This window comes from Chamaea fasciata, unplaced genomic scaffold, assembly GCF_029207755.1.
Source record: "Chamaea fasciata isolate MVZ Bird 193981 ecotype frontalis unplaced genomic scaffold, bChaFas1.0.hap1 SCAF_1, whole genome shotgun sequence".
Lineage (NCBI taxonomy): Eukaryota > Metazoa > Chordata > Aves > Passeriformes > Sylviidae > Chamaea > Chamaea fasciata.
This window is the reverse complement of record NW_027094086.1, coordinates 34,009,348-34,022,813: the sequence shown is the minus strand read 5'-3', so window position 1 is coordinate 34,022,813 and position 13,466 is coordinate 34,009,348. Positions and strand designations below refer to the sequence as shown.

General features: G+C 38.5%; 1 long non-coding RNA gene across 1 annotated transcript in view; it reads left to right on the top strand.

The window, feature by feature from the left end:
* Positions 1-11,557, top strand: part of LOC136287564 (uncharacterized) — a 40,369-nt gene extending 28,812 nt beyond the window's left edge. Inside the window, exons 3-5 of the long non-coding RNA XR_010720172.1 lie at positions 296-360; positions 2,273-2,370; positions 11,515-11,557. This is a non-coding gene — a long non-coding RNA (uncharacterized lncRNA). The remainder of the gene's footprint in view (positions 1-295; positions 361-2,272; positions 2,371-11,514) is intronic.
* Positions 11,558-13,466: the final 1,909 nt, after the last annotated feature.

Here is a 13,466-nt window from a genome sequence, read left to right as displayed (position 1 = left end):
ACAAGAAAATAATTAAATAAGAAAAAGAATTATTTATAAATGGAGAAAATTGCAGTACCGATGTACTTTGCTGTAACTACTCCCTGCTGAAATTTGAGACAATGGTCCCAGTGAAGTTGATGGGACAGCTCAAAAAAACATTCCTGTAAGCAATGTTTTTGTTACTGTGCTGGGATTTGCTCCTAGAAGTAATGTACAGGTAAAGTGATTTGTTTGGGGTTTTTTTTCTTTCAAAATGTTATTAAGTTTATTGCTTAGAAATTGTTATAATTTTCTGTTGGTTTATTTATTACAGAAAAAAAGAGACTGAACTGAGAGTGGAAAAATAATGATAATATTTCTCTCTTGCATAAGAAAAAGGTAAGATTTAGAGGACCATAATACTGCAGGTACTTATTTATGGCACACTAATAACTATGAGGTAATTTGTTAAGTTCCCAAATACTGGCAGCTTTTGATTTAAGCTTATTCAGACCTTCAGAATCTTGGCTGCCTAAAAACTGACGATTTTAAATTCACAATCCTTTCCAATTAACTGAGACAATGAGTCCACTGTTTATGCCACTGTATTAACCTGTTCTGCATTAGAGAAGAAAAGGTTACATTTCATTTTGTAGCAGCATGTTAGGCTTGTATGTATTTGAGGTTCCTCAGTTTTGATTTATACTATCTCCAGTTTTGGTTTATTGAAGGGAGAGTTCATTCTTTCTTTTTTTCCTCCCACTCCATTCCCTGGGAGCTATAAATGCCCCAGTTTTCGTGGGATTTTTTTTTTGGTCCCAGGTACCCAGCTGTGACTGAAATAATGCTCCCCATCTGTGTTCATTGTTTGCATTGCTGTGCAAGTCTGTGTTGGTGTCTATGCAAGTCACCAGAGCCTTCCTAATAAGGTTCAGTTTGACCTTTCAGAAGTTCTCAAATGAAGAATCTAACTGCACTCACCAGCCTCAAAAGAGATAGACTTCTCTGCCACTGCCCTCACAAGCAGCTGTAAGGAACAGTAAAGAATGACTGTTCCAAAACCAAAGTCAGCCCTCTGAGCTGTTCAAGAGTTCACAAGCTTTGGGCAGCCAGGGGCCAGCTGTTCTTCCCAGAAGGGTGGTGCACCAGATGGAGAGAGATGCTGGAGAAGGGGAGCTGAGAAACTGACACACAGACTTCACTACAGAGGAAGAGAAAGTCTAGAGAGATGCCCTTTTAACTGATGGGCTGACTTTTAGGCAAGAAAGCACTGTCTAGTGGTTTCAGTGCCCATGTGTTCAAGGTGGGAGCTTCAAGCTGTACCTGCTGACTTCTGGTGTGGGGACCCCTGCTTCTTCTTTCTTAGGAGAGCACTGGGACTAGTGTGACAACACAGGGAGCCAAGTGAAAGAGCTGACCCATCTGAAAAATAATCCTGCTTGCTGGTTTGCTTTAATGATTTTGGCTGGCATGGTTAGTGCTTGGACAGATTAGTTGTTTCACCTGGCTCCCCTCAGCCCCAGGAGCGTTTGTGCTGACACATCTAGGGAGACTCACTGCCAGGATGGTGGGGGAAAGTGGTGGCTCTTCTGTCAGAAGCTTGTGCCTAGTTGAGACTGAAACCATGGTTCATGTCAACAAAATACTTCCTGTGTTCACGAAAATAAATGAAGCAAAGCTCTTGTTTTTCTGCCAGGGAAACCTCCTCCTGAAAGAAGTCACCTATGAGATCTAGAATCTTAATAGTAGCTCAGTTAAGAAGCAGAGAAAGTAGATATTAACCAGTTGTTTTTTATCAAAGGAAGAAGACAAGCAAGGAATTCAGATTAATAAAATGGATACTGGTAGCTACCTTTCAGATGCCTAAAGTCAAAATGAAATAATTTGTGCTGATTTATATATGATTTCAATATTCTCTTATTTTATTAAAAGACAAATGAACAATTATGAAAGCTAAGACAAATATCTCCAAAACAGATATTTCAATTAAAATATTACACGTATTCTCAGAAAATATCCTGACAAGTATAGAACTTAGTGATGGACATCTAGATATTTGAACTGTTCATTAGAATCTGGGTATAATAAAGCTCTAAGTTTCAATTATTTTAACTATAGCAACATGCTAAATTGCAAGCAAGGTAATTATATATGGAGCAACTTGGTTCTGCAGAGTGATTCAGCAAAGTAAATAGGAATTAATAAGTTAAATTTTGCAAACAAATTCTAAACCCAGTATGAACAGAGCTTACGTTACAACTGTGTAACTCCTAGTAGTCATAAGTATTAATTTGTTCTCCCCTTTTTGCAGGTTTTGCCCATAATTAATTCACTGAGCAAGACATACAGACTTCTATCCAATGCTATGAAAATTAACCAAGGCACATTAACTTCTGGAAATTTTCAAAGGTACAAAAATGATATATGTATTCAGTAACTAATTAAACCAAATAAGCCTTCAGTTTGTGCTACATAGTTTAAGTATTATATCAGGTCAATAATTAAGCTGTAGTAAATCTTCTGGAAGTTCTATTCTGCCAAACTTTAAAGGCTCAAGACCAACCCAAGGACCCTTCACATTTTAGTAACCCAGTAAATGATTACACAGATAGCTTTTCAATCTGAGGTTTGCTACTATTAACTTTCTAACGTTTAAGACATCCAGGAATTCTATGTTTTGTGGTTATTGAATAATATCCTGTGAAAAAATATATGCCTGTCTTGAGTTTACGAAAAGGAATATTTAATAGGCTTCAGTTATGTCAAGATAAAAGTGCAGTTTTCCTGCAGGGAAAGATATACATAAAGCAAAAATAATGGTTTGGAATTTTTCCTTGTTTATGTGAACATGACGATTATGAAAACTTGAACTTAATCTCACTGTATGCAGCTGGTCATGGTAAAGAAAAAACATTATGCAAGCTGTCTTATGCGACCCTGCCAAAGCAATTCCAAAATATCTGTGATAGTTATATGCTTTCAAGGTCTGGCTGACTTTTAGGTGGAACTCACAGCAAGTTGTGTGGTGACCTCGTGATGCAGGAATTATGGCAGTAGACTGAGTATCAAATCATGCATCTCAGTTTAACATGTAAAAATATAAAGCCACATGACAGAACACAGAGCAGGAAGTTTGAAATGCTCTGAGATTCGTTTTTTCCCTCAGCTATATTATTTTCTGTCACCTCATTTACATAAAGTATTTCTGGCTAAACAATTTGCAAATGCATGTGATTTAATAGCAGGTATATGTGTGGCAGAGGTAAATTTGGACTTAAAATTAAGACATTGCTAGCAGTGAAAGACACCTGGTATACATCAAATTTATTTCACATGCAAGTCTTTGTATGGGATTTTCTTGGAACCAGTTACTCCCTGACATGTTAGCTCATAGTTTATTTTAATTACAAAATATCTAAATTTTCAGATCTTCAGATAATGTTTCATAATTACTAGAATTAACATAAGATTATTCAATCTGCTTTATTTTCCCTCCAGATGTGTGGCTGCATAATGGTCCCATATAAAGCAGATATTATTTTCTTGCATGCATCATATCAGAGTATCCAGGCTGTCCTATACCAGTGATCCAGTAATTAACTTAATTTCCATCCTCATTTTGTCTCCCAGCTTCATCTAAATTTTTACTATGTTTATCTATAGGTTTATCTATAATTTTCCTAGGTTGCTCTTGAAGAGGTTAACCAGACTAAGGCCAAGAAAACGCATGCCACAGATTTACACAGAAGTGGAAGTTATGAAATTATATTATATAGAGGAGTGCTCTTGATTTTGATGAAGAGAATGGATCAGATTATTATTTGCCATACCTTTCAGTCCAACTCAATGAAATGACAAGTGATCATTTTGGTCAGGTTCCCAGTCTACCAAAGGCAGGAAGCCCAAATAATCTTAAGAGGGATATTGTATTGGAAGAATTCCAAGCAATTTTTGCACATCCAAATGTTAATTTTTATGTTTTTAAAGCTTGAGCATTGTTATCTAACGTGAAACTTTAGCAGTTCACTCTTCATTGACTACATCATCTGCTGTTCTAGAGAGATTTTACAAAAAAAGTTTATAAACATACCTTTCTCTACAGATTTAGGGTCATAGTGTCTCATATAATGAACCTATAACTGTGAATATACATAAATGTAATTCATATTTGTCAGTATTAGGAATGCCTTTAGAATATTTATTATGAAATAAAGTGTTATCACTTGCACCATGGATAAAATAGTTGGAAGATTCCAACAAAAATGCAAAGGCAACTTTTTGACCTGAAGCTTGAAAAATCATGTCTCTTATGTATATAATCTATTAATGACACTCTCAGTGCAAAGACTTTCCTGGCACATTATCCACTGACATTCCAGGAGCCAACTTGAGTTAAGTAGAATTCAACTGAACCCTGGGGGTCAGATTTCTTGGAAATGTAGTTTCATTACTGCCCACACATGTATCCCAGTCCCAGTTCCAAATACCTATATAGGGTTCCCAGTTTATTTTTGGGAAGTGGAAGAGATTGAAAAACCCATTTCAGTCCATCTGAAAGGATCATGATCTTTAAATGGGAGCTGGAGAGGCTAGCATGTTACAGTACTTAGGATAGCGAGTCTGCATGAGGTCAAGAGTTTGGGGCTGACCAGCAGTGTCACCAAGAGAGACCTGGGTGGATGGTCCGATGGGTCTCACAGCATAATTCAGAAAAATCCCAACAGTCAGTAGTTTGCTAGGGGGGGCTGGGAAGCTGAGGAGCAGACAAACAGAGCATTAGAGCATGTAACATTTTCTTGCAGTTCGCTGCATCACCCTTCATTTTATTGTGAGCACACTGAGGGCCCATCAGTAAGGTATTGCTGAGAGTCCTGCTTGCAGATGTACAGCAGATCTACAGTCTTTTCCTAGGGTTCCTTTTTCTGTGCTGTAATACTTTGTTGTTATTATTTGTCTACACAGGATGCCGCTAAGTTGGGCTGAATCTGTAATAAGCTTTTTTTTAGCCAGAATCTTGTCAAGTGTCTTCATCTCCTTGCCTAGAGGCTTTTTCTTTCTCTTCTGCTGCAAGGTCACAAGGAAATACCTATCAAAAATAGGGAGGTCTTTTAGGAAAAGTCCTCTAACACAGAGGTGCATCTCTGTATTGCATGCCTATACAAGTTCAGACATGCAGCCACAGAAGGATTATCTGCCAACAAGAGTGACAAGAAGCTAGTCACTTCTGCATGCCCCCCTGCCATCAGTGGCCTTAGTTCTCTGAGTAGAATATTCCATTTTTGCCAACAAAACTGATTCTTTTTCCTCTCATGTTGTCAAGTTTCTCAGTTAGAAGAAGTGGATTCTGTAGAAGGGGATTTTTATTTGAAAGATAAGGGGGGGGTTCCCCCTAAATACATGAGGGTAAATGGTTTCTAGCTACAGTACTTATAGCTGATAAAATGAGATATTAAAAAAATACACAGATTTGTCCCTTCTTTTCCTCTCCATTTTATGACTTTCTTGCCTACATCACATTTCTGATCTGACCTGGTAAACAAGAGCCTTTTCCATTTGGTTTTCTTTCCCATCACACTCTCACACATAAGGCTTTCCCATGTTTCTCTATATACACACTGTTGATTAAGATCTAGAGGGAGTTTTTTTACAGACTGTCAATACAGTAGAAAGTCTGTGATCTCGGAGTTTTCCCTTTAGAAGCTGTGAAAACGAAGATTCTTGGCTCTGTTTTTAGTATATCTGTAACCTACCACATGTCACTTAACTTGTTTGCCTTTGTGGCTGCTCATCCCTATTAAATTAGTTCACACCAGTAGAGATGCAAAGAGAAAGGATAAGGTTTTTCTCCTTCGTTTCCTCCTGCTACTTAGTGGGAAGGGGTTCTCAGCTGCTGATTATGTTGCTTGGTTGGTTTTCTCACTGGCGTGTTTCTGTGCGCCGCATGCCTTAATGAGGAGCAGGCGGTCAGCAGTTTGGTGGGCAGAGCGCCCTGTGTCCTCCGCAACAGAGACACGGGCAAGGGCAAAAGACATCCAAATAGCTTCCTTTCCAACCTGCTCCAAAATGCAGGCAGGAACTTATTTCTAAGTTTACTCTTAGGATTTCAAGTTTGAGCTGTCAAATTGCTAGTCTCTGGAAGTATTTATGGATCTTTTCCTACATTTAGGTGGTGTTTTCTTTCTTGTAAGAGCCAAGTCACTTCCTTCCTGTTGCATATCAGTCATTTCTTGCTGGAGAACTATAACCATGCAAGGGCACCAGAATAAGACATGTGTAGTCTGATAAAAATACTTTTAATATTTCAGGTAAGAAATGTTTTTAAGGTCAATTTTGTAGAAGAATTGAATGTGTCACTATTTCCTCTACCCCCCCCTAAATATTTCCCGTCAGATGAACATTTAAGAAGAACTGTGATTTTTTTCAGCCATACTCTTTTACTGCCAGTAACTTGATCCAGAAGTGTCTTGATGTTTTTCTTGCAAAAATGCAAAGTAGCCCTATAAAAATAATTTGATTTTAATTATTATGGAATCATAATTATAGAATACTTTGGGTTGGAAAGCACCTTTAAGATCATCTAGATCCAAATCCACACCCTGCACAGGGGCACCTCCCACTAGACCAGGTTGCTCAGTGCCCCATCCAAGCTGGTCTTGAACTCTTCCAGAGACAGAGCATCCACAGTTTCTCTGGGTGACCTGTTCCAGTGCCTCACCACCCTCATGGAGAAGAATTTCTTCATAATATCTAATCTAAATTGGTCTTTTTGTCTTTTAAAGCCATCCTCCCTTGTCCTATCCATACATGTCCTTCTAAATTGTCCGTCTCCCGCTCTTCAGTACTGAAAGACTTCCCTAAGGTCTCCCTGGAGCATTTTCTTCTCCAGCTTGAGCAGCTCTAAGTGTCTCAGTCTGTCTTCAGAGGAGAGGTGCTCCAGCCCTCTCATCATCTCAATGGCCCTCCTGTGGATATGCTTCAACAGTTCCATGTCCTTCTTGTGTTGAGAACCCCAAGAGCTGGATGCAGCACTCCAAGTGGGGTGTCACAAGAGTGGAGTAGAGGGGTGAAATCACCTTCCTCCATACGCTGGCTACTCTCTTTTTGATGCAGCCCAGTGTACAGTTGGCCTTCTGGGCTCTAAGTGCACATTGCTGGGTGATGCTGAACTTCGTGTCAACCAACTCACCAAATCTTTATCTGAGGGTTGCTCTCAATCCTTTCTCTGTCCAGTCCATATTTGCTCTTGATCCACATGCAGGACCTTGCACTTGGCCTTGTTGATCTTCATGAGGTTCACTGGGAACTAGATCACATTATATAGTCTGGGAAAGGAAGTAAAAATTCCAGAAAGGAAACTCTTTTGTGACTTTATATATTAAGACAAATATGTCAGAAGAAAATTGTTAAAGGAAAACCATGCAAACAGGCAGAACTGCCTAATGTCACCTAAGTGGTGAGATAAAGTAATATATATTAAAGCTGTAAATGCTTTTTGAGCGAGGTATATGGGTAAGCCTGACATTTCTTCACAGAGGACTTTTTGGACATCCAGAAAAAAAATTATATATCTGCAACTGCTTAAATCTACTTCCAGTGAGAAAAGTATTTGGACATGTGTTTAAATAAGTATATGTGCTATTGACATAGCAGTGAAGCAGCTTACTGACTCAGGGCCAAGAAAAACTAATGGTAAAACTTTCCAGCATTTGTTGTTGTCTTGCAGTTTTACAGACATAAGACAACATTTCTTATTGTTGCCTCAAGTTGTAATCATTTTCCCTACTATCTCCTCAATCTGTTCCCAGAAGGAAGAAGAAAATGGCTTATTATCTGTGTCACATGTAGTAGGAGTAGGTTTGTGTCTTTTCAGAAGTCAGTAGAAGAGTAGATTTGATCAGGTACAAGTGAAGTGCAGGCTCTCACTTAAGGAACAAATTACTTCTGGGGAAGAATTCAACCATGTTTCACACTTTATTCCTCATGTAGAAGAAAAATTCATTGGTTTCCAGCCAGTTTTGTGGTTCCTAATACATAGGAGTGTGTACACAGGAGAGAGAGGTGTATGTACGAGGATCGCTAAGTAAGATATCATCCCCTTCTCAGCTTCTTTGGTGCTGCATTGCAGTAAGAAAACTGGTGCCCTAGTCAGTTGGATAAGCTGCTATTTAGAGGAATCTTGTCCCACCATCTCGCTCTGGGCAAGACTTCCTGTGTGACAGTGCTACAGCCAATGCCACAGGGAAAACATTGCTTCACCACCTCACAGGACAGATATATTTAAAATTGTGAAGTGCTTGCATAATGAAGTAATGGGATGCTCATAAATGCCACAGGGAAATCCCAGGCTTCATGGCTCAACAGCCACATATCACACAGGGAGCATATTTATCTCCAGGAACTGTTCCTGGAAGCTGCAGGCCGCAGCAGTTCCCACTGAAGGCATTCTCAGACCCCTCAGAGATCAGAGATTCTATGGGATTTTGAAATCCTGTGAGATGTAAGTTGAGATGACTAAGGCAATAAAATATAAACACTGATTAACAAAGCAGGTCTTTATAGCCACTAAATTTATATTTATAATGAGACAGAGACATGACTGAGTGACAATGTTCAACCATGCAACAAATTGAAAGCAAATAAAGATATGACGACACAGTAATTGTAACTGAAATGAAAACATTCTTTACCAGCATTTTTAGACTGTTATACACAGATTAACTTTTTCTTTTAGGTAGCAGGCCTTCCCCACTTCATAGTTTAAATGGCACCAAATTAAACCATCATGTACATTGTGCATTCCTGAATATTTAAAACTCTGCATAACTATTGAAATAATCCAGAATGTTGTAAGACATCAAACGAAAACAGTTTTTCTACGGAAACTTAGACTTGGAATTTCAGTTGTTATTTAGGTAAATTCATAAATACCCCCCTGTTTGCACAGCCTAATGCTTAGGTTACACTTAAAATTCCAGAGGGATTATATTCTGTCATGTTTAGAACATAGTGGATGTATTTTATGCCTCAAAGTCCCCATCAGGACCATGATGAATTTTTAACCATATAAAAGAAGATATGTGTTTTAAGAATACTTTAGGGTGGAAGCAATGATTTTTATTTTTCCTTCTATCTAGTAACAAGTGCTATAGTACCAGCTTCAGAATGCATGGTCTGATTCTCAGGTGTATGCCAATTTTCTGCGGGGTCTGTTGAGAAAAGTCTCTGTTGAGACTTTTCTTCCAATGTGATTATTGGAATATTGTATCATACACACAACATAGGCCGGAATTAAAATAAAGAGAGGTTAAGGTGAAGCATGATGCTGAAATACAGCACTGACAAAGATCTGACTGTTAACTCAAAGGATTTTAACTAGAATAGAAAGTACAATACAGTGATACTTAGAGGTGGAAAAAATGGTGTTAAGAGAGAGCTGAGTGGATCTGTCTCATTCCAGGAACATATCAAAGGTAGAATAGCTCTACTGTTCTATTGACTTCTGAAAACTTTGTGCTGATATTCATTAATGTGCAACTCTGTCATATGACCAGCATCATAAAGATCTCATGTCTTTTGTGGTTCTGGTTGGTTTCAATGACCCTGTCAAAGCTATACAGCTTCTGCAAGCGAGTTTACAAACATAACTTCTACCTGAGAAATCACTATTACTGAAGGTAGATAGGCTACATTAGACATATTTCTGTAGAAAATGTCTTCTGCCTCCAAACTTTAGGTGTCTTACACAGACACCTAATGTTACTCATTAGATTATCACCATTGTAACAGCTGAACGAGACATCTGTCTCTGGAGGACTTCTGTTCTAGTTTTGCTCTTGCATTAGTGTTAAATTTCCTATTCACTAAGCAAATATTGCTGATTAAGAAAGCATCACTTTGCAAATTGAATTTTCAGTGTAGGATAATAGTTTATGTGCATTCTTGATCAGTAGATTGAATAGCTGCAAAGTAGTTCTATAGATCAGTTTTAAAATGCAAACTTGAAATAGGTGCACTTTCTGTCTAAAAAGCAGCATAAGAGATTTCTGGGTCTAATGTTTCACTGTCTGGGGTTTTTTTCCTTTTTGTTTACAAGTCCTTTCTGTAGTTATAAGTAAAGTAAAACATTTTCAGGTTGCACTGTTACTTCACTATTTGAAGAAAACAAGAGGGATCAATTCACCCATCATTGAAATGCAGCCATTTCAGTGGTGTGTAATTTTATGGATACTAGCAAACTAAACAAGGGGTTAATGAGTAGTAGAATAATATATGCTGTTAAAACTCCAGAGAAAACTCAAAACCTATTTCAATAAAGGGAGATGTTTGATCTGCTTCAAGCTATAAAAGAAAATTTGTGATTCTCCTAAGTCCACAAGCCCTAGATTAATGTTAGTGTCAAACTGACTCTGTGTTAAGCTCATTTGATGTACCTCTGGGCTATAAGATGTTACTTTGCCAGCAGCAAAGGTCACATGTTTTCAGGTATTGACAGTGCAAGTAATGACAAGTTGTTTCTGTGTTTGAGTGGATCAGGGCCTTTTTAGCTTTCATTCAATGAATTTGGCAAAGTGTAGCCTCTGCCCAAGAGGGCCCTGTACCTTTGAGCGTACAGCTGAGGGAATTATTAAACCTCCAGCTCTGAAATCTATAGCTTCATTTAGTTTAGACCTCCCAAAGGAATGTTTATGCCCTTAGCTAAGTAGCAAACAATTTTTACATAGGTGGAAAATTTCTTCTTGGTCAGAAAAAGAAAGGATCATTTATATATTTAGCCCTAAGGACTTGTCTTTTAAAATACGTTTAGGTACGATAGGTCAAACTAGACTTACAATTACAGTTATAAAAAACAATAGCTTTTCTGAAACTTTGCGAGCACCAATCTTAAGGAAGGAAGCCTGAACAAATAGCTGAAACTCAGGAGCAGAGCTGAAGTGCTGCTTTCCTGGCTCCTTCCTGGATTGTTGAGTGACAAAATAAGTCTGTAACAATACCAAGACTTACGCAATGTTGTGAGTCATCTCTAACAGGTAATCAGAAAATACATTAAACCACTCAGATCGGAGCCTGAAACTTCCCAAACAGTCACAGAGTACACATGACTTCTCCTGTGCATTGGAGTGGTGAGGAGCGCTTTGAGAAAAGTTTTGTTCTCTAAGGCAAGGGGCAATAAAGGGAGTTTAGGTCAGAATGCTCTGGGAACAGAATTTGCTAAGTATTATCTGACACCTACAATCTGTGGGGTAGGTTTTTTTCCTCCCAGCATGAGATCTGAGCAAGGGGAAATGATAGCAGCTTGTAGTGGATGACAAGGGGATGGATCCCCCAGATAGCTGTCTCTTGCACAAGCACAGATACAGTCAGTCTTCTCTGAGAAGCAGATGCTTGGAGCCTGAAGTCATGTCCTCAGTCTCAGTGCTTGCTCTTAGGCTCTTTCTACATTATCCCAAAATTTTTGTTTGCTAAGAAGCAGAAATGTCTCAAGAATGCCAGCAGCCCATCACCACATTAAGTGATCTAAACTGCAGAATTAATCACCCTCCCCTCCTCCTGCAGCCCAGCATATGGATCTTGCCTGGACCAATTTTCCTAGGAGAGGTGTATTTAACTTCTTGTCACCATTGCCTGGTGACTGAGGAACACTCCTGGAGCTGGAGCTGGAGCTCCAGATGTCATCATGGAGAGAAACCCTTGAAACTGAGACTTCCAGTTTCTGATGGATCCCCAGCATCCCATGAATTTTCCATGAACAATGTGTGCCTCACAAATTGGAATCCTTTGGAGAATTATGCCTGTTTTGCATCTCCCAAACAGCTTTAACTAAAGGGCAGGATCTCAAGCAATTAGTGCAACACAGACAGGGTGACAGCTGAGCAGACCCAGAAGCCCAGCATTAGGTCTCCAAAGAACTTGAGATATCTTAAGCTGTGCAGCACGATAGGTATGGATTATTTTAATTGCTCTTGTGAAGTTAAGCCCCTAAGTTTCTCTGAAAGGGCACTGATGTGATTTGTTGCCTACTTGCTGAAAAGCACATTGGCTCATGCCACAGTGACCCAAGTACTGACAGAGGTTGTTAATTTGTTTGTATATATGTCACAGTTCCTAGAAGTGCCTGTACAAGGATTTAACTGAACCTGATTAGCTTGATCAGCACAGACTTTTACATGGGCATGCCTTTCTCACATCTGTGCCATTTGTTCTTTCTCTCTTTCCTTTAGTCACATTTTTTCTTAATGAAGTTTCCATAACTTTAAACTTTTCATTCTCTTCATCTTTTCCTTTTCATTCTCTTTGTAGTTGCATTTTTATCTCTGTAGAAAGTTGCAGAAGGTGCCAAACTGGCAGAAAGAAATATAAGTAGCAAAAAGATGAGACTATATACAACCTGAAAAATGCCATATAGTTTGCCCAGAAGCTTTTCATAGCAAAATCTGGGATCTGGGCATCTCTGTGAGGCTGCTTAACACAGCTGAGCGCAGAAAGGGCAACAGACCACCATCAAGTATGTTGATATATTAGGCTTCAGGAGAAAGTAAAAAAAAAAAAAAATCAGGGGAAAAACTGGCCATGCTTTCCCTCACAGTAGCATTGGGTACTCAGGCACAGCTTCCCTAAAGCATAAGGAAAAGCAGTAAAAAAAAATTTTTAGTACCATAAGTGTAGTCTTATGTCAGTGTCACTCTTCCAAAGGCAACAGCATTTTATTTGCTTGTATTGACAAAATTCAGGTTTACAATTTTTCCTTTTGAATACTAGCCTGACAATTTTTCATCTGAACTTCAGATTGCAAAGCATTAATATTTTTTCTCTCACCTTATGAGAAAATAAGTATACTAAGTTTTAAATGCATGCATAAGATAGGAACATAAGACATGTATGTGTGTGTGCACCTGTAAGAAGATGTAGACAAAGACACAGGTGTAACTTCTAGCCTTGTTTTGCAATGGCAATTGCTGCTTCCCCAGACACAAGCTGGGAAATCAGGCTAGATTGTCCTCTCACTGTTGTAAGAGCTGAAACACCTACCAACATTTTGAGAATTAAATCTTGATGTCAGCGGTGCAGAGGTGAGTCCTATCCCGTGAAATCATTTAAGTAGGTGAAAATATATGTGTGAAGTAGACAGTGATTGAATTAAAACTGTTCTGATTTTAACCTTAATAAATTCCTATTCTGTTGTGTAGCCATCCGGTGTAATTAAAATCCAGGGTATGGTTAACTTATTTTTATTTACCTATCACAGGAGGGATATATATGCTGTATTTGTGAGGCAAGCAATTCTAGATTTTTTTTTCATATTTAAGATATTCAGGGTGGTCAGTAAGCATTTAGTAATGCTAACTCCCATTAAGCATTACATAAGTCAATTACATTTACTCATTTCCAATGAAAATATTACAACCAGAAGCTAGAGAGCCACTCCTGTGGAGTTTAAACAATTCCAAATAATGATTAGTACCATAAAGTAAGAACACTCAGAAGTTGTTTAGCACTGCGTATGATGG